Source organism: Nycticebus coucang, chromosome 1 (genome assembly GCF_027406575.1).
Source record: "Nycticebus coucang isolate mNycCou1 chromosome 1, mNycCou1.pri, whole genome shotgun sequence".
Taxonomy (NCBI): domain Eukaryota; kingdom Metazoa; phylum Chordata; class Mammalia; order Primates; family Lorisidae; genus Nycticebus; species Nycticebus coucang.
In genome coordinates, this window is record NC_069780.1 from 2,253,053 (window position 1) to 2,276,785 (window position 23,733).

At 40.9% G+C, this 23,733-nt stretch overlaps 1 protein-coding gene across 2 annotated transcripts in view; it reads left to right on the forward strand.

Moving 5' to 3' along the window:
* MOB1B (MOB kinase activator 1B) overlaps positions 1-23,733 on the forward strand; it is a 57,311-nt gene that overhangs the window by 8,639 nt on the left and 24,939 nt on the right. The window contains exon 1 of one of the 2 annotated variants that reach the window (XM_053563019.1): positions 22,368-22,599. The exons of the other annotated variant lie outside the window; for it this stretch is intronic. The gene's annotated coding sequence lies outside the window, so the exon portion shown is untranslated. Of the gene's footprint in view, positions 1-22,367; positions 22,600-23,733 lie in introns of those variants that run through there. 2 annotated transcript variants of the gene reach the window in all.

Genomic DNA, 23,733 nt, shown 5'->3' on the forward strand with positions numbered 1-23,733 from the left:
TGCAGTTGTGTGCAACAGTGATACCAGATGCACAGGTATTGATATTTCAATGCTGATGATTGCTGGTGCTGTTTAAGGACCATTCCTTAAATTACAGCAAATTCCTGTAGGTTTATTATGGTATATGTCAATGTTACTTTGATTTTCTGAGTTAAAATTTAAAAGCAGGAGTTTGAAGATAAGCAAACATTATTTGGGTAGTAGATTAAACATTCATAGCAAAGTAGCCTTATTATTATTTGCAATGTAAAGGTTGAGTTTTCTTTTATTGCTAACTCTTGCTTCATCTTTCTGCCTATGTTTTTTGTTCTAAAATTGCAATTTGGTAAGAGTCACTGGGTGTGGTGACATACCTGTAATCCTACCTTGGATTAGGAGGGTGAGGCTGGAGGATCCCTTGAGGGATCCAGGGTGAGGCTGGAGGAACTCTTGAGGTCAGGAGCTCGAGATAGGCTTGAGCAAGATCTTTACCTTGTCTCTACTAAAAATAGAAAAAAATTAACCAGGTGTTATAGCAGGCGCTGGTAGTCTCAGTACTTAGGAGGCTGAGACAGGAGGATTGCTTGAACCCAGGAGTTTGAGGTTGCTGTGAGCAATGGTAATGCCACTGTGCTCTAGCCCCAGGGACAGAGGGAGTCTGTTTCAAAAAGACAAAACAAAACAAAAGAAATTTGATTAGAATTTAGTAGTTGTAGTTTTGTAATAGGTTAGGGGTGGGGAACCTGTGGCCTGAAGACCACATGAAAAGCAAAAGCAAAGATAATTGCAATAAGACCTGCCAATAATGCCACAGAAGCCACTGACACAGTTGCTTATATGTTTGGGAAAAAGGAAAGTTGCGCAGTCATTCAGAAATTGTGAAGGAATGCATTTCCAAGTTGCGGAATGCTTAGATCTTGATAACATTTCAAGGTACAAACCACTGCTTCTTTCAAAGAGAACATACGTGATCAGCAATATGAATTAGCCTTCAACTTAACAGAAATTTCATGCAATATGTCAAAAGGAAAATGTGTATTTTTCAGTTGCTTTGAATAAATCAACTGATACTACTGACTCCACACAGGTTTTATACTTCATTTGGGTCATAACAAGATTTTCTTTGCTATAAAGAGTTACTTTTTGGGGGCATCATTGGAAGAAAACACAGAGAATAGATATCTTCAATAACTTTTAAGACTTAAAATGTCGTGAAATTGGACTGAGTTTGGTAAACTGAATGTATGTACAGAGGGTGCACCTTCCATGACAGGAAAACATGAAGGGTTTGTTAATTAACAGATCCAGCTCCTCTCATTTCTTTTTCTTTTCTTTTCTTTTTTTTTTTTTTGAGACAGAGTCTCACTTTGTTGCCCTTGGTAGAGTTCTGTGGTGTTACAGCTCACAGCAACCTCCAACTCTTGGGCTTAGGCGATTCTCTTGCCTCAGCCTCCTGAGTAGCTGGGACTACAGGTGCCCACCACAACACTGGCTATTTTTTGTTGGTATTGTTACTGATGTTTTAGCTGGCAGGGACGGGTCCCAACCCACCACCCTTGGTATATGGGGCCTGTGCCCTAGCCACTGAGCCCCGGGCACCACCCCAGCTGCTCTCATTTCTATTCATAGTATCTTGCATCAGCAAAATCTGCATGCCAAAGCACTTTGCAACCAGTTTTAAGTACCGTTAACTATATTTGTGCGAATACAACATGTCTCCTAACATGCTGAAGTTGAACAATGAGGATCTCAGTGTGGATTTGCTGTACATTCCAAAGTGCACTGGATATCACAGGGGCAGGGACCAGCCCATGTTTTATCTCTACAAGAACAGGTAGTTAAATTTTATGAAGAACGGAATCGGCAGAGGTGAGTTAACTTTAACAAATAGTGTTCAGGTTTTGAAATTATTAAGTACTTAGTAGATTTTTTATTTTTTTTTAGAGACAGAGTTTCACTTTATGGCCCTCGGTAGAGTGCCGTGGCGTCACACAGCTCACAGCAACCTCCAACTCCTGGGCTTAAGCGATTCTCTTGCCTCAGCCTCCCGAGTAGCTGGGACTACAGGCGCCTGCCACAACGCCCGGCTATTTTTTGGTTGCAGTTTGGCCGAGGCCTGCCACCCTCGGTATATGGGGACGGTGCCCTACCGACTGAGCCACAGGCGCCGCCCCAATACTTAGTAGATTTTTACAAAATAATGTTCATTTTATTTTTTATTTATTTATTTTTTTGAAACAGAATCTTACTTTCTTGTTCCTGGTAGAGTGCTGTGGTGTGATAGCTCACAGCAACCTTATACTCCTGGGCTCAAGTGATCCTCTTGTCTTAGCCTTCTAGGTAGCTGGGACCATAGGCACCCACCACAACACCCAGCTATTTTTTAGAGATGGGGTCTCGCTCTTGCTCAGGCTGGTCTTTAACTCATGAGCTCAAGCAATCCACTGGTCTTGGCCTCACAGAATGCTGGGATTATAATAATGTGCATTTTAAAATATATCTAATTGAAGTTTCTTAAGTGCAGCCTTATTTGATTACAGCTAAATTAATGTGGCTTTAGAACATGAAAAGTTTCCCCATCTCTGTATTAAGTATTGGAAATAATTTTTTTTTTTTGAGACAGAGCCTCAAGCTATTGCCTATTGCCCTGGGTAGAGTGCTGTGTCATCACAGCTCACAGCAACCTCCAACTCCTGGACTTAAGTGATTCTCTTGGCTCACCCCCCTGAGTAGCTGGGACTACAGGTGCCCGCCGCAACGCCCGGCTATTTTTTGGTTGTAGTTGTCATTGTTTGGCAGACTCTGGCTGAATTTGAACCCGCCAGCTCTGGTGTATGTGGCTAGCACCTTAGCCCCTTGAACTACAGGCACTGAGCCTGGAAAGAATATTTTTTATGTGAATATTCTTTTGTAGAAATAAGTAATGGCATAAGTAGTGTAAATGTATAACTTGATGTAAATGATGAATAATTACTGAGAAACAGTAGGGAAAAGCAATTTAAGGCAACTTTACTGGTATCACGGTGTCTTGGATCATCTGAGAAGACAGATGAGCACCACATGGGTCTCTTGCCCTTTAGAAACCCTCTGTTTTCTAGAACTTTCTGCAGTAGCTCCTTGTCTGAATACTCCCTGGGGTTGTAGTGTCTGTTCATATGGCCCTGGTTCCTATCTAACTCACCTTTCCCCACACTCTGCCAGATATGCATTTGTCTCTCTTATTTTCAGCTCTTAAAAATGGCACTTTTGAGTGGGTCAACATCAGACTGATTGTGCAACAGTATTTTGAGGTCTGCTTATGTCTTGACTTACTGTTGAGGACTCCAAAGGGGTCTTACCAGGCAGACCCTTCAGCCCTTTAATTAGTCCTTTGTCAAGCATATCAGTTTTTCATTTGGAAAATGGCAAACCATTAAGAACTGAACATCAATTAGCTGGGTGTTTTAGTGGTACCTGTAGTCCCAGCTACTGGGAGGCTAAGGCAGAAGGATCGCTTGAACCCAGGAGTTTGAGGTTGCTGTGAGCTAGGCTGACAGCCCGAACTTTAGTCTGGGGAATAGAGTGAGACTAAGAAGAACTGAAAATTTATTTTTACTTTTTATTTATTTTTATTTTTATTTTTTGGAGACAGTCTGACTTTGTTACCCTTGGTAGAGTGCCGTGGCATCTACCTCAAATTCTTGGGCTTAAGCGATTCTCTTGCTTCAGCCTCCTGAGTAGCTGGGACTACAGGCGCCCGCCACAACACCTGGCTGTTTTTAGAGACAGAGTGTCACTCTGGTTCAGGCTGGTCTCAAACTCCTAAACTTAGGCAATCCACCTGCCTTGGCCGCCCAGAGTGCTGGGATTAAGGCTAGAGCCACCATGCTCAGCCTTAAGAATTGAAAATTTAAAAAGTTTACGTTTCAATTTTTTTTTTTTTAGACAGAGTCTCACTGTGTTGCCCTAGGTAGAGTTCCCCAATTGTAGTTAGAACCAAACTAAAGCAAAAAAGTACAATTCTAATTGGCAAGACATTTGGAGATGAAAATGTGTGTCAATTGAGCTCTGTTGATTTTAGCTTTTTTTTAGTGGGAAGATATTTGTGAGGTATTGCAGTGTTTAGTGATTACTTATTAGAGGCATTTATGTCATTCAACATCTAGGAAGAAATACAACTGTCATGTAGCAGAAGAAAAGCTGCTCTTGGCAGGGATCAATAACTCTACGTAACTATAATTCCTTGAGAAGTCTGCTTTAGACAGCTTAAAGTGTGGAGCTTTTGTTCTACCTAGGTGCATGTTAAAAATGCAAGTACAAGATTTCAGGTCCCAATCCTTAGATTAGAATGCATTTAAAAAAGATCCCTAGATAATTTGACAGCACCTTCCAAGTAGGAGAAGCTTTAACAATAGTAAATGGGTGGATGGATGCTTGTATATTGACTTAAGTGATTCAACATAAGGTAAAGAAGAAACATCCTTGGTATTTAATACAGTGCTACCTCTTGTCCTTGAGAGGTGCCCAGTAAGGAGCTTCAGTGTAGATCCCCCCTATTGTTCTTATACACTTGTAATTATTTTATTGTTTGAGATCTTTTTTTCACTTTCTGGACTGTAAGTTTCATGAATGTTCACCACTTTATTTCTCAGCATGTTAGTACATTGCTTAGCAAATAATTTTTTTCTCTCTATGTATTTTTAAATTAACTGAACGTGGAGAGAACAGTGGCCTGAGTGAGGAGATGTGGGTTTCAGAGTCCTTGGTAGGTGAACAACTCCATGTGACCTTGGGCAGATAATTTAATTTCTTAGCTTCTGTTTCCTCTGTCTAGTGAGGGGAAAGGAATGCTTTCCCATTGGGTTAATGTGGGCCTTGAATGACAGAAGATATATGAAAGCTTTTCATAAACCAGAAAGTCCTATATAAACACTGTCATTATGCTTATTTATAAATTTCTAAGCCTAGTGTATAAACTCTTTCCTCATTCCAATTTTCAAAGCTATTTTATAAATGTATGGTGTTACTGCATAATACAGTAAATATTTATTGGCCACCTCCTATCGGTGCTGGTGGTGGAAGGAGGAAGGACCAGGATCAGAAATTAGTAAGAGGTGGTCATTGCTTTCAAGAATCTTAAAATTGGAGACCAGCACGTTAAATGGATGTGTTCTTTTATAGTTGTTTTAACTCAGTTCCAACTCGTCTGGCTAATTATAGTTAAGGATTCTGACGTTGCATTGAGTATACAAACTTATTTAGGTGTTGGTATGAAATAGTTGCAGTTTCAGAGGGGAGAGATGCATAGAAATTAGGAAGGCTGCTTGACTTGAACGCATCTTTCAGAGAGTCACAATTCTGCAGTTCAGCCAGTTCCATTTGGTAAATCGTATCCACATTTTCAGTGTCGATAGAAAATGGGTTGCGGAAAAGCTGTATGTCCTGTTCATGGAGATGAAGCTCTTTAAATCTAAAGTGGAACTCCTTTTACAACTTTTCCAGTGAATCCATACATGTTTTATTTGGGAATGCAACCAATGTTTTTTCTGCTAACAGATTTTGAGTTGTGGGGAGATGGCAGAAATTTTCCTCCTTCATTTGTTTGATGAGGAGGCCTAATTTTACTTCAAATGCTTTCACATGTGATTGCATATCACAGATGAGCTTCCCCTTTCCTTGAAGTTGCACATTGAAATTGTTGAGTAGCTCTGTTAACATCTGTCAGAAAGGCAAGGTGCCATTTCCATTCTGTATCACTGAGCTCTGGTACTTCTTTGTTTTTTGAAAGCAGAAAAGCTGTAATCTATGGAAGTAAGTCATAGAAATGTTTCAAAACTCTCCCTGGACTCAGCCAGTGGACTTGTGTGTGGTACAGAACATCTTCACAGGCAACATTTAGCTCAGACAGAAATTCCTGAAATTGTCTGTGGTTTAGTGCATTACCTCTAATGAAGTTAACACAAGATACCACAATGTTCATAACAGAGTCCCACTTCAGTGATTTACTACACAGCACTTGTTGGTGGATGAGGCAGTGTATGGCTGTTGGATGAGAATGGTTACGTTTGTCCATCTCTTGGTTAATGCGAGCAATTACTCCTTTTGTAGACCCCACCATGCTAGGAGCACTATCAGTTGTCACACTGGCTAGTTTTGCCCAGTTCAGCTCCAAACTATTCACGGGTTGGCAAACCTTTTCATAGATATCCTCTCCTGTAGTTGTTCCTTTGATGCTTTGCAGTGCAGCAAGCTCTTCTGTGACTTTGAAATAGTCATTTGTCCCATGAATAAAAATTAGAAGTTGTGCAGAATCATGAGCATCATTACTTTCATCAAGTGCCAAGGAAAAATAGGAAAGGGTTTTTGCGGAGTTTTGCAAATGCTGATGTGCAAATTGTCTCCCATTTCTTCAATCCTTCATGTAATTGTAGGTCCTGAAAGACTCACTGTATTAAATAAATCGGCCTTCTCTGGACACATCTCTTTGGCAACAGAAAGAAGGCATTCTTTAACAAATTCTCCCTCCACAAATGGTCTGCCAGTGCACGCTATTAGCTTGGCAACTTGAAAACTTGCTCACAGGGATGAAGTATTTAGCTGTTTCTGCTTCACAAAAGTATTTTGCTGAGTTGTCAATGTGTATTTCAGTTTTAATATTTTATCTTTTCTCACTTCTCCGACCAAACAATCATATTTATCTTTATGTTGAGTTTGATAATGTCGACACAAATTGTCTTCTTTGAACACAGACGCTATATTCTGGCATATCAAACACACAGCTCTTTCCTTGTACTGCATGAAAAAGTAATCATAAGTCCACTGTTCTTTGAATATCCTACATTCCTAGTCAATTTTTCTCTTTCTTGATATCATTGTTTCCTAGGGATTCCAAATTGCTATTAGTAAAATACCAATATATATATACATACAGCACTACAAAAACAATATATCAGCAATAACTTTGACCACACAGAGACATATAGACTGCCCTGCCCATCAATACAGTCTGATCAGTGTCCATCAATGCAGTCTGATCAGTGTGCATCAATGCAGTCTGATCAGTATCATCAATGCAGCCTTGCCAGTCCACATCATTTCAGCCTCACCAGTGCCCATATGGTGGAAGTCCACTTTTACCTCAGGTTCACACTGGTGTGGTGCAGGAACAGGCACGATTACAGAGCCGGTTCCTCCACCACCTTTCCAGTTCACACTACCCTGTGTGAACTGTACTGCGATCTGTGAACTCACACAGGAATCTGATCGCATGGGTGAGAAGACCCATGCGATCAGATTCCACTGCAGGAAAAAAGAAGGCACATATGCCTTTTTTCTTCCGAATCTAATGCATATGGCTACAAGCATATGGCTGAACTCGCACTGCTCAGAGATTGCAACAGTGTGACCTGGGGCTTACACAGCACACAACATACAACATCGTATACAACTGAATAGCAATCCGAATATAAATGCACTTACTGTCAATTAAATTGGGTTTCCTGCTCCTCAGCTGTCTGCAGAACCGGATTAAGTTCCCACGGGGCCCTAGGCAGATTACCAGTTTGGGGCCCCCATGCGATAACACTGAGCACTGACCATTTGCGATAACACTGTCTGCTGACAATTTGCATTAACACTGAGCGCTAAACAATTTGCATTAACACTGAGCACTTACAATTATCATTACCACTGAGCACTGACTGTTTGCATTACCTCTGAGCACTGACAATTTGCATTAGCACTGAGCGCTGACTATTTGCATTATCATTGTGATGCAACCCCCCTAGAAACCACCCCCAACCAACTAACCAACTTAAAAAAAAGGCTTTCCTAACTTCAAAAAAAGAGGCTCTTCTAACTTCAAAAAAAGGTGCCCCCATCTGCAAAAAAAAAAAAGACCTCCTAACTTCAGGAAAAAAAAGGCCCCTCCTTAACTGCAAAAAAGGGGCCTTACTAACTGCAAAAAAAAAGACCACCTAACTGCAAAAAAAAAAAAAAAATCCTGACTTGTTCTTACCTTGGTCCTTAGGCAGCAGCAGGCTCTGCACAGGCAACCTGGTGACTCCTCCGATTACACAAGAGACTGAGATGAGGAGTCGAGAGACAGAGAGAAGGAGGGGCAGGGAAAGACAGAGAGAAGGAGCAGAGTCAGAGAGTAGGAGGGGAATTGGAGAGTGTGGGGCACATTCCACACATGCACACTGCGGCTGGAACAGTGGGTTGCTAAGCAGGAGGGCAATAACACCCGGCGGGGAGAGACAGAAGGAACGGAGTTGGAGAGTTGGCACACGTTCCACACATGCGCAGGACAAGTCGGCTACTAAGCAGGACAGGCAGCTGTGGCAAAAACACCCGGCGGGCCAGATAAATGTCCACGGTGGGCCGCAGTTTGAGGACCTCTGCTCTAAACGCTCGCTAGAAACAGTAAGAGGAAGGTGAATATTCTGAAACCTTATATAATTCAATATAACCTTGTCTTTGATTTGTATTATGTCAGAGGAGTGTAAGTTCTAGGTTGGAAAGAATTTTTCCACAGAATTTAGCTTTAATTTATCTGGGGTCTGAGTTCCACTTGTTATTGAGAAGTCTATATATCATTCTGATTCCTGGTCTTTTGTATGAAACTTTTTTCCCCTGGATTATTTTACAGTCTTTGTACTACTGAAATGTCATAATGTCATTTTCCAGTATGGGTCTTTTTTCATCTACAAAGGTAGAACCTTTTTTTGGGAGGTTCTTTTGTAATCTACAAAGGTTTTTTTTTTTTGTAGAAACAGAGTCTCACTGTACAGTCCTCAGGTAGAGTGCCGTGGTGTCACACGGCTCACAGCAACCTCTAACTCTTGGGCTTACGCGATTCTCTTGTCTCAGCCTCCCGAGTAGCTGGGACTACAGGCACGCGCCACAACGCCCAGCTATTTTTCTGTTGCAGTTTGGCCGGGGCTGGGTCCAAACCCGCCACCCTCGGCATATGGGGCTGGCGCCCTACTCACTGAGCCACAGGCGCCGCCCACAAAGGTATTTTTAATTCTATGAAAATTCCTGCTTTATATTGTTGGTGAAATATATATATGTTTTTTAATGCATTGTTCTGAAAAAAAAAAAATTTTTTTTTTTTTTTTTTTTTGAGACAAGAGTCTCAAGCTGTCGCCCTTAGTAGAGTGCCATGGCATCACAGCACACAGCAACCTCAAACTCTTGGGCTTAAGCGATTCTCTTGTCTCAGCCTCCCAAGTAGCTGGGACTACAGGCGCCCTCCACAACATCTGCTATTTTGTTGCTGTAGTTGTCATTGTTGTTTGGCAGGCCTCCGCTGGATTGGAACCCGCCAGCTCTGGTGTATGTGGCGGGCGCCATAGCCACTGAGCTACAGGTGCCGAACCTGTTCTGAATTTTCTGTGTCTTCAATGCCAGTCTTGGACTGGTCCTTGATTTTCTTTTCTTTTTCCTCCATCTTTTTGTTCTTATGCTTTATGTTCTAGGAAATTTTCAGTTTTATTTTCTATTTCTTGAATTTTTCATTTTAAAAAAAGTTAAGCATTCTATTTAGTTTTCTTTTTTAATATAGTATCCTGTTATTTCAGGAAACATCTTTTTCTTGTTGCTGAGAATATTATTGATGGTTTTGGAGGTTTTTTGGACCTTTTTATTCTGTATAGTTTCTCCCCCAAGTTACTTTTTTCTGTTTTGGTGTCTTTCTTGTTAGAGGCTTCCTTACAGTGTCTGGTAACCCCTTTGCTTTCTGCTTTTATTTAAAAGTGGGACAACTAAAAAGCTAATTGGCTCTCTGAGTATTTTGTAGTGGCAGGTGCATCCAAACCTATTCCCAAAGGCTGAGGGAGCTGAGAGACTGAGGAAAGAAACTGACAAGTCCAGTTTCTCAGAAAGAAATACTTAATAGGGACCTAGTAATAAAAACAGTGTCTTGAGTGGCCAGCAGGAAAGTGGGGGCCCTGCACATTCCCCCAGAAGGCACCTTGACACAGCAGCTTTGGGTAAGACGCAGCTTCCGCATCTCACACCTGGCTGTAGAACTTGTGACCACTGGTGGGGGTGTTAGATAAGCATCTTGGTGAGGAGCTGGTCATCTGTGCTGTAGGCAGTACTTACAGACCTCCCACAGGACCCGGACCCTGCCTGAGTGCAGCATCAGGCGTCACCTGGCATTGCTTCCAAAGGGCATTGCTCTGGCCGTGCGGCAGCTGTTCTCTCACAGTGTGAGTGTGTGTGGAGGACATGTCATCTGCAGGCTTTTTGGGATATGAGGATCTGTCTAGGGTATCCTTGATGACCTCCTGGTATAGATTTCTTTCTACGTCTTTATACCTGCTGTGGTTAGATTTGCCAAGAAAAGCTTTTCTGGCTTTTCTATCAGGCTGACTTCTTTTTTTCATTTCTTTTTTTTTTTTATTGAGACAGAGCCTCAAACTGTCACCCTGGGTAGAGTGCTATGACATCACAGCTCACAGCAAACTCCAACTCCTGGGCTCAAGTGATTCTCCTGCCTTTGCCTCCCAAGTAGCTGGGACTATAGGCTCCCACCACAACGCCTGGCTGTTTTTTGGTTGCAGCCATCTTTGTTGTTTGGCGGGCCCAGGCTGGATTCAAACCCGCCAGCTCAGGTGTATGTGGCTGGTGCCTTAGCCGCTGGAGCCATAGGCGCCAAGCCTCAGGCTGCCTTCTTGACTATCAGATTTTAATGCAAAGCATTTAGGCAACTGCTAAGTCACTGAGATCTAAGTCACTTGAGATCTGTATCTCCTGTAAAGATTGTGTTTCATCACTGCCAAGGAGGCGGAGTTAATCTTTTATTGTACCTTTTCTTCAGTTTTGAGGTATATGTCAAGTGAAATTCTGCCTTTATACTTTACGGGAGAAAATAAAACCGAGGGTGGCGGGTTCAAACCCGGCCCTGGCTGAACTGCAACAAAAAAATAGCTGGCCGTTGTGGCGGGCGCCTGTAGTCCCAGCTACTCGGGAGGCTGAAGCAAGAGAATCGCTTAAGCCCAGGAGTTGGAGGTTGCTGTGAGCTGTGTGATGCCATGGAACTCTACCGAGGGCCATAAAGTGAGACTCTGTCTCTACAAAAAAAAAAAAAAAGTTATTTTATTATGGAGAAGCATATATTAGCTTTATTATTTTTTTTTTGAGAGATAGTCTCTTACTTTTTGTATATACATATCCCCTCTACCCCCCAGTTCAAAGTAATAGGCTTGCTTACAATTGCTAAGATACTTTGGTTTGGTTGACCTGTTTTTGTTTTTGTTTTTTAAGAGACAGAGTCTTACTTCGTCACCCTTAGTAGAGTGCCATGGCATCACAGCTCACAGCAACCTCAACATCCAGCTCTTGGGCTTAGCTGATTCTCTTGCCTCAGCCTCCCAAGTAGCTGGAACTACAGGCACCTGCCACAATGCCTGGCAATTTTTTTGTTGTTGTTGCAGTTTGGCTGGGGCTGGGTTTGAACCCACCACCCTTGCTATATGGGGCCAGCACCCTACTCACTGAGCCACAGGCACTGCCCTGTTGACCTGTTTTTTTAGCCAAGTTTATGTAGGGCAGGATTGTAAAAGCTCTAACATTGACAATGAAATTTTGATGTTAAGATTAGGAAATATTCCTCAATTTATCAGTTACCTATTTTTTTTTTATTATTATTATTTTTTTTTATTGTTGGGGATTCATTGAGGGTACAATAAGCCAGGTTACACTGATTGCAATTGTTAGGTAAAGTCCCTCTTGCAATCATGTCTTGCCCCCATAAAGTGTGACACACACCAAGGCCCCACCCACCTCCCTCCTTCCCTCTTTCTGTTTCCCCCCCATAACCATAATTGTCATTAATTGTCCTCATATCAAAATTGAGTACATAGGATTCATGCTTCTCCATTCTTGTGATGCTTTACTAAGAATAATATCTTCCACGTCCATCCAGGTTAATACGAAGGATGTAAAGTCTCCATTTTTTTTAATGGCTGAATAGTATTCCATGGTATACATATACCACAGCTTGTTAATCCATTCCTGGGTTGGTGGGCATTTAGGCTGTTTCCACATTTTGGTGATTGTAAATTGAGCTGCAATAAACAGTCTAGTACAAGTGTCCTTATGATAAAAGGATTTCTTTCCTTCTGGGTAGATGCCCAGTAATGGGATTGCAGGATCAAATGGGAGGTCTAGCTTGAGTGCTTTGAGGATTCTCCATACTTCCTTCCAGAAAGGTTGTACTAGTTTGCAGTCCCACCAGCAGTGTAAAAGTGTTCACTTCTCTCCACATCCACGCCAGCATCTGCAGTTTTGAGATTTTGTGATGTGGGCCATTCTCACTGGGGTTAGATGATATCTCAGGGTTGTTTTGATTTGCATTTCTCTAATATATAGAGATGATGAACATTTTTTCATGTGTTTGTTAGCCATTCGTCTGTCGTCTTTAGAGAAAGTTCTATTCATGTCTCTTGCCCATTGATATAAGGGATTGTTGGCTTTTTTCATGTGGATTAATTTGAGTTCTCTATAGATCCTAGTTATCAAGCTTTTGTCTGATTGAAAATATGCAAATATCCTTTCCCATTGTGTAGGTTGTCTCTTTGCTTTGGTTGTTGTCTCCTTAGCTGTACAGAAGCTTTTCAGTTTAATGAAGTCCCATTTGTTTATTTTTGTTGTTGTTGCAATTGCCATGGCAGTCTTCTTCATGAAGTCTTTCCGCAGGCCAATATCTTCCAGTGTTTTTCCTATGCTTTCTTGGAGGATTTTTATTGTTTCATGCCTTAAGTTTAAGTCCTTTATCCATCTTGAATCAATTTTTGTGAGTGGGGAAAGGTGTGGGTCCAGTTTCAGTCTTTTACATGTAGACATCCAGTTCTCCCAACACCATTTATTGAATAGGGAGTCTTTCCCCCAAGGTATGTTCTTGTTAGGTTTATCAAAGATTAGGTGGTTGTAAGATGTTAGTTTCATTTCTTGGTTTTCCATTCGATTCCAAGTGTCTATGTCTCTGTTTTTGTGCCAGTACCATGCTGTCTTGAGCACTATGGCTTTGTAGTACAGACTAAAATCTGGTATGCTGATGCCCCTAGCTTTATTTTTATTACAGAGAACTGCCTTAGCTATACGGGGTTTTTTCCAGTTCCATACAAAACGCAGAATCATTTTTTCCAAATCTTGAAAGTATGATGTTGGTATTTTGATAGGAATGGCATTGAATAGGTAGATTGCTTTGGGAAGTATGGACATTTTAACAATGTTGATTCTTCCCATCCATGAGCATGGTATGTTCTTCCATTTGTTAATATCCTCTGCTATTTCCTTTCTGAGGATTTCATAGTTTTCTTTATAGAGGTCCTTCACCTCCTTCGTTAGGTATATTCCTACGTATTTCATTTTCTTTGAAACTATTGTGAAGGGAGTTGTGTCCTTAATTAGCTTCTCATCTTGACTGTTATTGGTGTACACAAAGGCTACTGACTTGTGGACATTGATTTTGTATCCTGAAACATTACTGTATTTTTTGATGACTTCTACGAGTCTTGTGGTTGAGTCTTTGGGGTTCTCTAAGTATAAGATCATGTCGTCAGCAAAGAGGGAGAGTTTGACCTCCTCTGCTCCCATTTGGATTCCCTTTATTTCCTTGTCTTGCGTAATTGTATTGGCTAGAACTTCCAGCACTATGTTGAATAGTAAAGGTGACAGAGGACAACCTTGTCTGGTTCCAGTTCTAAGAGGAAAAGCTTTCAGTTTTACTCCATTCAGTAAAATATTGGCTGTGGGTTTGTCATAGATAGCTTCAATCAGTTTTAGAAATGTGCCACCTATGCCTATACTCTTCAGAGTTCTAATTAGAAAAGGATGCTGGATTTTATCAAATGCTTTTTCTGCATCTATTGAGAGGATCATGTGATCTTTATTTTTGCCTCTGTTAATATGGTGGATAACGTTTATAGACTTGTGTATGTTAAACCAGCCTTGCATCCCTGGGATGAAGCCTACTTGATCATGATGAAATGACTTTTTTGATAAGCTGTAATCTATTGGCTAGGATTTTGTTGAGAATTTTTGCGTCTATGTTCATGAGTGAGATTGGTCTGAAATTCTCCTTTTTGTTTGGGTCTTTTCCTGGTTTTGGTATCAGGGTGATGTTTGCTTCATAGAATGTGTTGGGGAAGATTCCTTCTTCCTCAATTTTTTGGAATAATTTCTGCAGTACAGGAATAAGCTCTTCCTTGAAGGTTTGATAGAATTCTGGAGTGAAGCCATCTGGACCAGGGCATTTTTTGGTTGGAAGCTTTTTTATTGTTTCTTTGATCTCAGTGCTTGAAATTGGTCTGTTCAGGAGCTCTATTTCTTCCTGGCTGAGTCTAGCGAGATGGTGAGATTCCAAATATTGATGCATTTCTTTCACATTGTCAAATTTCTGGGCATAGAGTTTCTGGTAGTATTCAGAGATGATCTCTTGTATCTCTGTGGGATCAGTTGTTATTTCCCCTTTATCATTTCTGATTGAGGTTACTAGAGATTTTACTTTTCTATTCCTGGTTAGTCTGGCCAGTGGTTTATCTATTTTATTTATTTTTTCAAAAAACCAACTCCTTGTTTCATTAATTTTCTGAATGATTCTTTTGTTTTCAATTTCATTGATCTCTGATTTGATTTTGGATATTTCTTTTCTTCTACTGAGTTTAGGCTTAGATTGTTCTTCTTTTTCCAATTCCATAAGATCTCTTGTGAGATTGTTGATGTGCTCTCTTTCAGTTTTTTGAATGTAGGCATCTAAAGCGATGAATTTTCCTCTCAAAACTGCTTTTGCAGTATCCCACACGTTTTCGTAGCTTGTGTCTTCATTGTTGTTATGCTCAAGGAAGTTAATGATTTCCTGTTTAATTTCTTCCTTCACCCATCTGTTATTCAACAGAAGATTGTTTAGTTTCCATGCCTTTGGGTGGGGTCGAGCATTTTTGTTAGTGTTGAGTTCCACCTTTAGTGCCTTATGGTCTGAGAAGATACAAGGTAAAATTTCAATTCTTTTGATTCTGTTGATATTTGTTTTGTGTCCCAGGATATGATCAATTTTGGAGAATGTTCCATGGGGTGATGAGAAGAATGTATATTCTTTATCTTTGGGATGGAGTGTTCTATATGCGTCTATCAAGCACAGTTGTTCTAGAGTCTCATTTAAGTCTCTTATATCCTTGTTTAATTTCTGTTTAGAGGATCTGTCCAGCTCTGTAAGAGGAGTGTTAAAGTCCCCTGTTATGATGGTATTATCAGATATCATATTGCTCAGACTGAGTAAGGTCTGCTTCAAGAATCTGGGAGCATTTAAATTGGGTGCATAAATATTTAGAATTGAAATGTCTTCTTGTTGTAGTTTTCCCTTGACCAATATAAAGTGACCATCTTTGTCTTTTTTGACTTTAGTTGCTTTAAATCCACATGTGTCTGAAAATAAGATTGCAACTCCTCTTTTCTTCTGAATTCCATTTGCCTGAAAAATTGTCTTCCAACCCTTGACTCGGAGCTTTAATTTCTCTTTTGAAGCCGGGTGTGTTTCTTGCAGACAGCAAATGGATGGCTTGTGTTTTTTAATCCAGTCAACCAATCTATGTCTCTTCAGTGGGGAATTCAAGCCATTAACATTTATTGAGATAATTGACAAGTGTGGTAGTATTCTATTCGTCTTATTTTGTGAGAGTCCATTGCTTAGTTTTATCTTTTGCATCAGTGTGGAGGTTAGGTTCTGTCCTTTAATTTCTGAGTTCTTACTTTGCTGCTGATCCATTGTGGTGGTCAGTGTGCAGAACAGGTTGAAGTATTTCCTGTAGAGCTGGTCTTGTTGTGGCGAATTTCCTCAATGTTTGTATATCCGTAAATGATTTGATTTCTCCGTCAATTTTGAAGCTTAGCTTAGCAGGGTACAGAATTCTGGGCTGAAAATTGTTCTGTTTAAGTAGATTAAAGGTAGATGACCATTGTCTTCTTGCTTGGAAAGTTTCATTAGAGAAGTCTGCGGTCAATCTAATGGATTTGCCCCTGTAGGTCAACTGGCGCTTACTCCTGGCAGCTTGCAGAATCTTTTCTTTGGTCTTGACTTTGGACAGGTTCATCACAATGTGTCTTGGAGAAGCTCGGTTAGAGTTGAGGCGACCTGGGGTCCGATATTCCTCTGAAAGCAGTGTGTCAGAATCTTTGGTGATATTTGGGAAATTTTCTTTTATAATATTCTCTAGTATGGCTTCCATTCCTCTGGGGCATTCTTCTTCCCCTTCTGGAATTCCTATAACTCGTATGTTGGAACGCTTCATGAAGTCCCATAATTCTGACAGTGAACGTTCTGCTTTCTCTCTCTTCTTTTCTGCCTCTTTTACTATCTGAGTTATCTCAAAAACTTTGTCTTCTACCTCTGAAATTCTTTCTTCTGCATGGTCTAACCTGTTGCTGATACTTTCCATTGCGTCTTTAAGTTCCCTGATTGACTGTTTCATTTCCTTCAGCTCTGCTATATCCTTTTTATATTCTTCATATCGTTCATCTCTTATTTGATTCTGTTTTTGAATTTCCTTTTGGTTATTTTCCACTTTATTAACAGTTTCCTTCATTGTTTCCATCATTTCCTTCATTGTTTTCAACATGTGTATTCTAAATTCCCTTTCTGTCATTCCTAACATTTCTGTATAGGTGGAATCCTCTGCAGTAGCTACCTCATGGTCCCTTGGCGGGGTAGTTCTGGACTGGTTCTTCATGTTGCCTGGAGTTTTCTGCTGATTCTTCTTCATGGGTGATTTCTTTTATCTGTTTACTTGCCCTAATTTTCCTTTCAATTCCTCTTGCTCTTTAAGTTCTTGTGCCTGTGGACTAAGGGTTACAGGACCAGAAGGGTGAGAACGTTTAAGAGCAAAAAAGCGATGAAAGAAATGAGGACCAAGTGATAAGAAAAAAAAAAAATGAAAAAAAAGAAAAATAGAGAAAGGAGAGTGGTTGGGTGAAAGGAATATTGACAAAAAGAAGAGAGGCACAGAAAGAGGGAGACAGAGCAATATAGGTGTACAGTAGGGTACTTTGATACAACCTTAAAAAAAAAAACAACACCTTCTGGGGGTGCCCAGTGGGGTGGTTCCCTTGAGGTCAGCAGCTCTTTGCTAACCTGATCAGACACAGTACCCCACCTCCACCAAGTAGAGAGGAAAGACAAAAATGCTATAAATCAAACCAAAACAAGCAAACAGAAAACTTTACGGGATAAAATTGGCTGGAAAAACCAAATAATAGTGGTAGAAACACTAACAAAAATGAAGTTCTGATTATTGAAATAGGCAGCAATGGGAAATTATAATTAAACTAGAAAAATTGAGAAAGAAAAAGGATGTGTATGGAAAAGGTTGAACTTAAAAAACAAAACAACAATCTAGAACGTCAAAATAAACAAAGAAAACAACCAAACCAAAAAAAAAAACCAAACAAACAAACAAAAAAAACCACACACGCAACCAAAAACAAAGCAGTATGTATATGGAATTGAATATTGTCTGGGCAACACGTGGTCTTCTGGGGTATGAGATGTTAATCACAGTTCTGATATGACTGGAGGCTGCTAGTTTCTCGAACCCCAGCAGGTAGACACCCTAAATCTCTCTTCAGCCCACTTAAAAGGCACTTTGAACTTGTTCACTTACTGAGCAGAAGCTTTCTCAGTGAAGTGCTTGTTGCTGGAATCACTGCTGAAGTGGCCATCCACTTACCCTGTGTGTCAAAACTGGTCTCCCTCTGCCCCCGAGGGTTAGGGCTGCAAGGCGGCTCAGACCCCGCCCTTAGGCTACTTGGTCGCTGGGTTACCAGCTCCCACCCAATTCCAGCTCTGCGACCCTGAGGGCGGAGCTTGCCAGGGCAGATCGCTCACAATGTCTGCCTGTGACCCAGAGCCAAACTCTATTAGCTCCGTCTGGCTCAGCGGCTCAGACTGGGGCCCTAGACAAGGGCCAAAGTTCTCCGCACTCCCGCTCAGGCTCTCCCCAAGGCAGTTCAGCTGAGTGCCAAGTCCAAAGACACCAAAACAGTTCACCGGTAAGGCCTTTCTGGTTTGCAGTCTCGCTGCTACTGAACTTACAGTTGCGGGCGGGTTTAGGCGGATTGAACACACGTGACCACTTGCCGGTTTTCCACTGTTTTAGTCCTCCTCTTGGGGTCCAGAAGTCTCTCGCTGACTCCCTGTATCCTCTCAGGGGTGATGATAGGCAGATCCCACCAGCCAGAGATGCCTGGAGTCCTATATCCCCAGACTCACGGTGCCCAGATGCAAGGAAGCTGTTACTCGGCTGCCATCTTGCTCTACCCTATCCCTATTTTTTTTTTTTTGCCACAGTTAAAATCTTTTAGTTTTGTCATACTGAATGAACTGAAGATGACAGATTGATTCTTTTCTTTAATATTGGTAACAATAGCTTCCTTTTTTTTTTTTTTTTCCTGAGACAGAGTCTCACTATGTAGCCCTCAATAGAGGGCTGTGGCATCACAGCTCATAGCAACCTCAAACTCTTTGGCTTATGCGATTCTCTTGCCTCAGCCTCCCAAGTAGCTGGGACTATAGGTACCCGCCAGAATGCCTGGCTATTTTTTTGTTGCAGTTGTTTAGCTGGCCAGGGCCGAGTTCAACCTGCCACCTCACTTGGTGTATGTGCCCAGAGCCCTGCCGACTGAGCTATGGGCGCCGCCCAGTAATAATAGCTTCTTACTGGCTTCTTGCAACAAGATAGATATTTCCCCCCTTCATTGTAAATAATTAAGATAATAAACATTTATCAGACATTCTGTTATGCTCCTGGTTCTGTGTTAGGTCCTGGGGATTCAAGGATGTCTAAGGCATGATTCATATCCGTGAGTAACTCTCAGTCTGTGTGTGGGTGTGGGAAGGAGAGGAGTGTGAACAAACACACAGCAGGAGGTGAGCCTGCCCTTTATGGATCAGTAGAAGTGTGGCAGGGCATGAGGTGAGGAAGGTTGTTTTATTTACACATATACATGTGCAGGTAAATGTACACGTACATATAGTCATTAATTGAACATTTCTAAAATGTCAGTTCTTACATTGGGCGTTTGCTATGTGACAGCTACTTCAAAACAAAGGTGCTTTAAATGTAGCACTCATTTATCCTAATAGTCCTGCAAAATCAATGGTGTCATCCTCAATTTTTTAGTTGTAAGCCTAGGGAGGTTGCATAATTTGCCTGAGATTTCATTAGCCAGTAAGTTACAGGATCTGAAACTGGCTATGAAATCTTAGACAAATTATACAACTTCCCTAAACTTTACAACTAAAAACTTGGGCATGGTGTCACCACTTTTGCAGCACTGTTATAGCAAAAGAGTCAGGAATCTGAAAAGACAGAATCTGAAACTGGGACTTTTCTTGCAGTTTCTGGCTGGGGCTGGGTTTGAACCCACCACCTCCGGCACATGGGGCTTTTCTTTAAATCCTTTGCCCTTGAAACATCCCTGATGCCATGTACTCAGTGAAGTTAGAAAAGCAAAGGAGACTCAGCTCGCATCTTGAAGAGCCATCTAAAGAGAACAAACGTGTGTAGACACGTAGGGTGCTGCAGACTGCAGCAAGACACAACCAGGAATGCAATTTCCCATCTCAGCTTAGGAAAATCTTTATTTAAAAAAAGATGCTTGAGCCCTCAAGTTGTTTCTTGGTCGAGATACTGATATATTTGGAATTACTATCAGCTCCGTTGCCAAGTTGAGGCTCAGTCTGAGCTCAGTATATGAAGTTTTGGTTTCTTCCTTTTAACTATCCAGCAAATTGTATAGAATTCTGAAAGTAGAGTTGCTGCTATTGCGTGGAAATCACCCAGTCATTCCACTATGGGTGTTTTCTAAAAATATCCTGTGGTTTCAGTACCTGTTCAGTGACAATAATGTATTTAGTGCTGGTGTGATAACACCTCAGATAACTTCACAGGAGTAGAAACAAATTGTTCTTTGCTTGTGAAGTGCTACGTTATTTCTTAAGGATTAGATGGTAAAAGTTTATAGGATATTGAATATTGAATTGACCTACCCTCCTTCCATTCTTGTGTAAAGTCGTGAAGTTAAACTTCATAAAACTGAAGGTTTTGTTGTTGTTATTTTGTTTTTTTGTTTTATTTTGAGACAGAGTCTCACTTTGTCACTGTGGGTAGAGTGCCATGGCATCATAGTTCACAGTAACATCAAACTCTTGGGCTCAAGCAATCCTCTTGCCTCAACCTCCCCAGTAGCTGGGACTACAGGCGCTCACTACAATGCCTGGCTGTTTTTTTTTTTTTTTTTTTTCATGGTTTTTGGCCAGGGCTGGGTTTGAACCCGCCACCTCCGGCAATTGGGGCCGGCGCCCTACTCCTTTGAGCCATAGCTGCCGCCCATTGCCTGGCTGTTTTTAGAGATGGGAGTCGCTCTTTGGCTCAGGCTGGTCTCAAACTTGTGAGCTTAGGCCATGCGCCCACTTTGGCTTCCCAAAGTGCTGAGATTACAGGTGTGAGCAACGTGACTTTGGGAGGCAACACAGCAGTTTCATGTCCAAGTGCAGCATTCCCTAGTATGTGTTCAAGAGCAGGGTACTAAATGCAGAAGAAAAGTTTCCATGGCTGAAGATGTTTGGGAAATCCTAGACTTGACCCCAAGCAGTTTTTTTCACTGTAGGATCTGTTCAGCTTTCACAGTGCTTGTTGTTTTAATAGTAGATGAATTCTCCTTTCACGGCAACACTCATTTAAGGCTTCCTCGTGTCGCTTGTGGCTTGATAGCTTACTTCTTTTCATTGCCGAACACACAGCCCTGGTATGAACGTACTGCATCTGTTTATTCATTCACTTGTCAGGGGGCTTTTGGTTGTGTAACAGCTTCTGGCTGTTGTGGTTAAAGCTACTATAATTATTTGTGAGCAGGTTTTTGTGTGGACATAGGTGTTCAGATCTATTAGATAAATACTAGGAGTGTGATTGCTGGATTCTGTGAAAAGATTGTACTTAGGTTTGTAACAAAGGGCCTAACTGACTTCCAGAGTGACTTTACCATTTCTGTGTTCCTACCAGGAAGGCATGAGAGTTCATGTTGCCCTGAGGCCTCTATATTTAGTGTCACCAGTTTTTCAGGTCTCAGCCATTCTTTTTCTTTCTTTCTTTCTTTTTTTTTTTTTTTAGAGACAGAGTCTCACTTTTTCGCCCTCAGTAGAGTGCTGTGGCATCACACAGCTCACAGCAACCTCCCACTCCTGGGCTTAGGTGATTCTTTTGCCTCAGCCTCCCGAGTAGCTGGGACTACAGGTGCCACAATGCCACTATTTTTTTTGTTGTCGCAGTTTGGCTAGGGCTGTGTTTGAACCTGAACCTTGGTATATGGGGCCGGCGCCCTACCCACTGAGTCAGAGGCTCCGTGCGGGACTCAGCCATTCTAATAGGTGTGTAGTGGCATTGCATTGTTTTAATTTGTGATTCCCTGGTGACACTTTGTAGTGATCACTTTTCATGTGCTTGTTTGCCATTGTAGATCTCATTTGATGGAGTTCTTTTCTTTTTCTATTTCTTCATTGTTTTCTTCTTTTTGAATTTTAAGAACCCTTATATATTTTTGGTACAAGTCCATCAGGATGTGGTGTACAATTTCTGCCGTCTAGCCTATGACTTGAATTTTGGTATTCTTTACAGCACCTTTTATAGAACAATTTAACATTTTCCCTATAAAGTTCTAATTTATCAAGTTTTTCTTTCATGATCATACTTCTACTAGTTTAATATCTAGAAACTCATCATCAAATCCAAGGTCATACAGATTTTCTCCTGTGTTTTCTTCTAGAAATTTTCTAAGGTTGTGTTGTTTTTTTAGGTCTATAATTGAATTCAAGTTCATTTCTGTGAAAGGCGTAATGTTGGAATCTAAGTTTATTCACATTCGGGTGTTGCCGTGTTTTACTATCACCTGCTAAAAGACTGTCATTTCTCCACAGAGTTGCCTTTTCCCCTTTGTCAAGATCAGTTGACGTATATTTATGTGGGCTGACTTCAATTCATTTTTTTTTTTGTGCCCTAAAAAATTTTTTTCTTTGTGCCTTAAAAAAAGTTTTATTGAGGTATACACACATACCATACAAATCACCCATTTAAAGTGTACTATTTGAAGTTTTTAAGTTTTTTCCTAGCATTGTGCAGCCATCTTCACAATCAATCATATTTAAACCTCATTTTAAACACTTTTGCTCACTGTGGACAGTATCTCTTGACTTGACCTTGCTTTGTTAAAGGAGAACTTCAACCTCTCTACCCTTCCCTAATTGTTTCTTTTTTGTCCGCTTTTTCAAGGGGATAACAGTCTCTTATTTCTTTTTTTTTTTTTTTTTTTTTGTAGAGACAGAGTCTCACTGTACCGCCCTCGGGTAGAGAGCCGTGGCGTCACACGGCTCACAGCAACCTCTAACTCTTGGGCTTACGCGATTCTCTTGCCTCAGCCTCCTGAGCAGCTGGGACTACAGGCGCCCGCCACAACGCCCGGCTATTTTTTTTTTTGTTGCAGTTTGGCCGGGGCTGGGTTTGAACCCGCCACCCTCGGCATATGGGGCCCGGCGCCCCACTCACTGAGCCACAGGCGCCGCCCAACAGTCTCTTATTTCTAAAGGTATTACTTATATTTATATTTGACATACCCTCTGTTTGCTAAGTTTTCTTTAGTATTAGATATGTTGTTGAGTTCAATAGTTCCTTTTGGTGTTGGTTTTACTGGAATATTTAGGGATTTGGGATTTGGGACTTTCTGCTCACTTGGGTGAGAACATTGCCTCTGAGGATAGGAAAGAGCATGAGCTGATGTCCTGTGTAGGGCTGTGCTGGTAGGCGCTCTCTCTCTCTCCTTTTTTTAAAAGACAGAGTCTCGCTTTATTACCCCAGGCTGGAGTACAGTGGCATGATCATAAGTCACAGCAACCTCGAATTCCTGTGCTTAAGTAAAAAGTGGTGGTTTTTAAGTAAGAAAAAACAAATGAGGTTCCAGTTGAAAAACTTTGAGTAATAATCACATAGTTAGTCTTACTGACTCAAACTTTAAGAAAATTGTAAGCAAAACATTCGTTTTTCATGTATTTTAAAATATCTCAACCAATTTTCTATTAGAATAAGGTTTTTACTATTTATTTTTTGGTTTATGTGGCTCAAAGAAATGTTTGCAGACTCTTATCAAGGATATAATTGGCTTGCAAATGAGGTTCTGCCAGCCAGGTACTGAGATGCTTTCCATCAAATTAAGGGATTTTTCTTTCCTAATTGAAAGCCACTAATAATGCTATGCCTATTCAAAATAAAGATATCTGCATTTTTTTTTTTTTTTTAGATAATCAGTAATAGGCTACTCTGAATTAAAGGGGTAACTTTGAATGCAAATGTAGGTAGAATGTTTGTATTTCTGCATGAATGAGAACTAATTTTGTATATAAAGAAAAACGTGCAATCTCCATTTATGATAAAACTTACTTTTACATTTTCCGATCATTAAAAACAATTTACATTAAAAAAAAAAAAAAAAAGAGATCCTCCTGCCTTAGGCTCCTGAGTAGCTCCTTAGCCACCTGGTGAGTCTACAGGTGCCCACCATGATTCCTGATACTTTTTCTATTTTTATTTTTTTTTTTTTTTGAGACAGAGCCTCAAGTTGTCATCCTCGGTAGAGTGCTGTAGTGTCACAGCTCACAGAAACCTCCAACTCCTGGGCTTAAGTGATTCTTTTGCCTCAGCCTCCGAAGTAGCTGGGACTACAGGC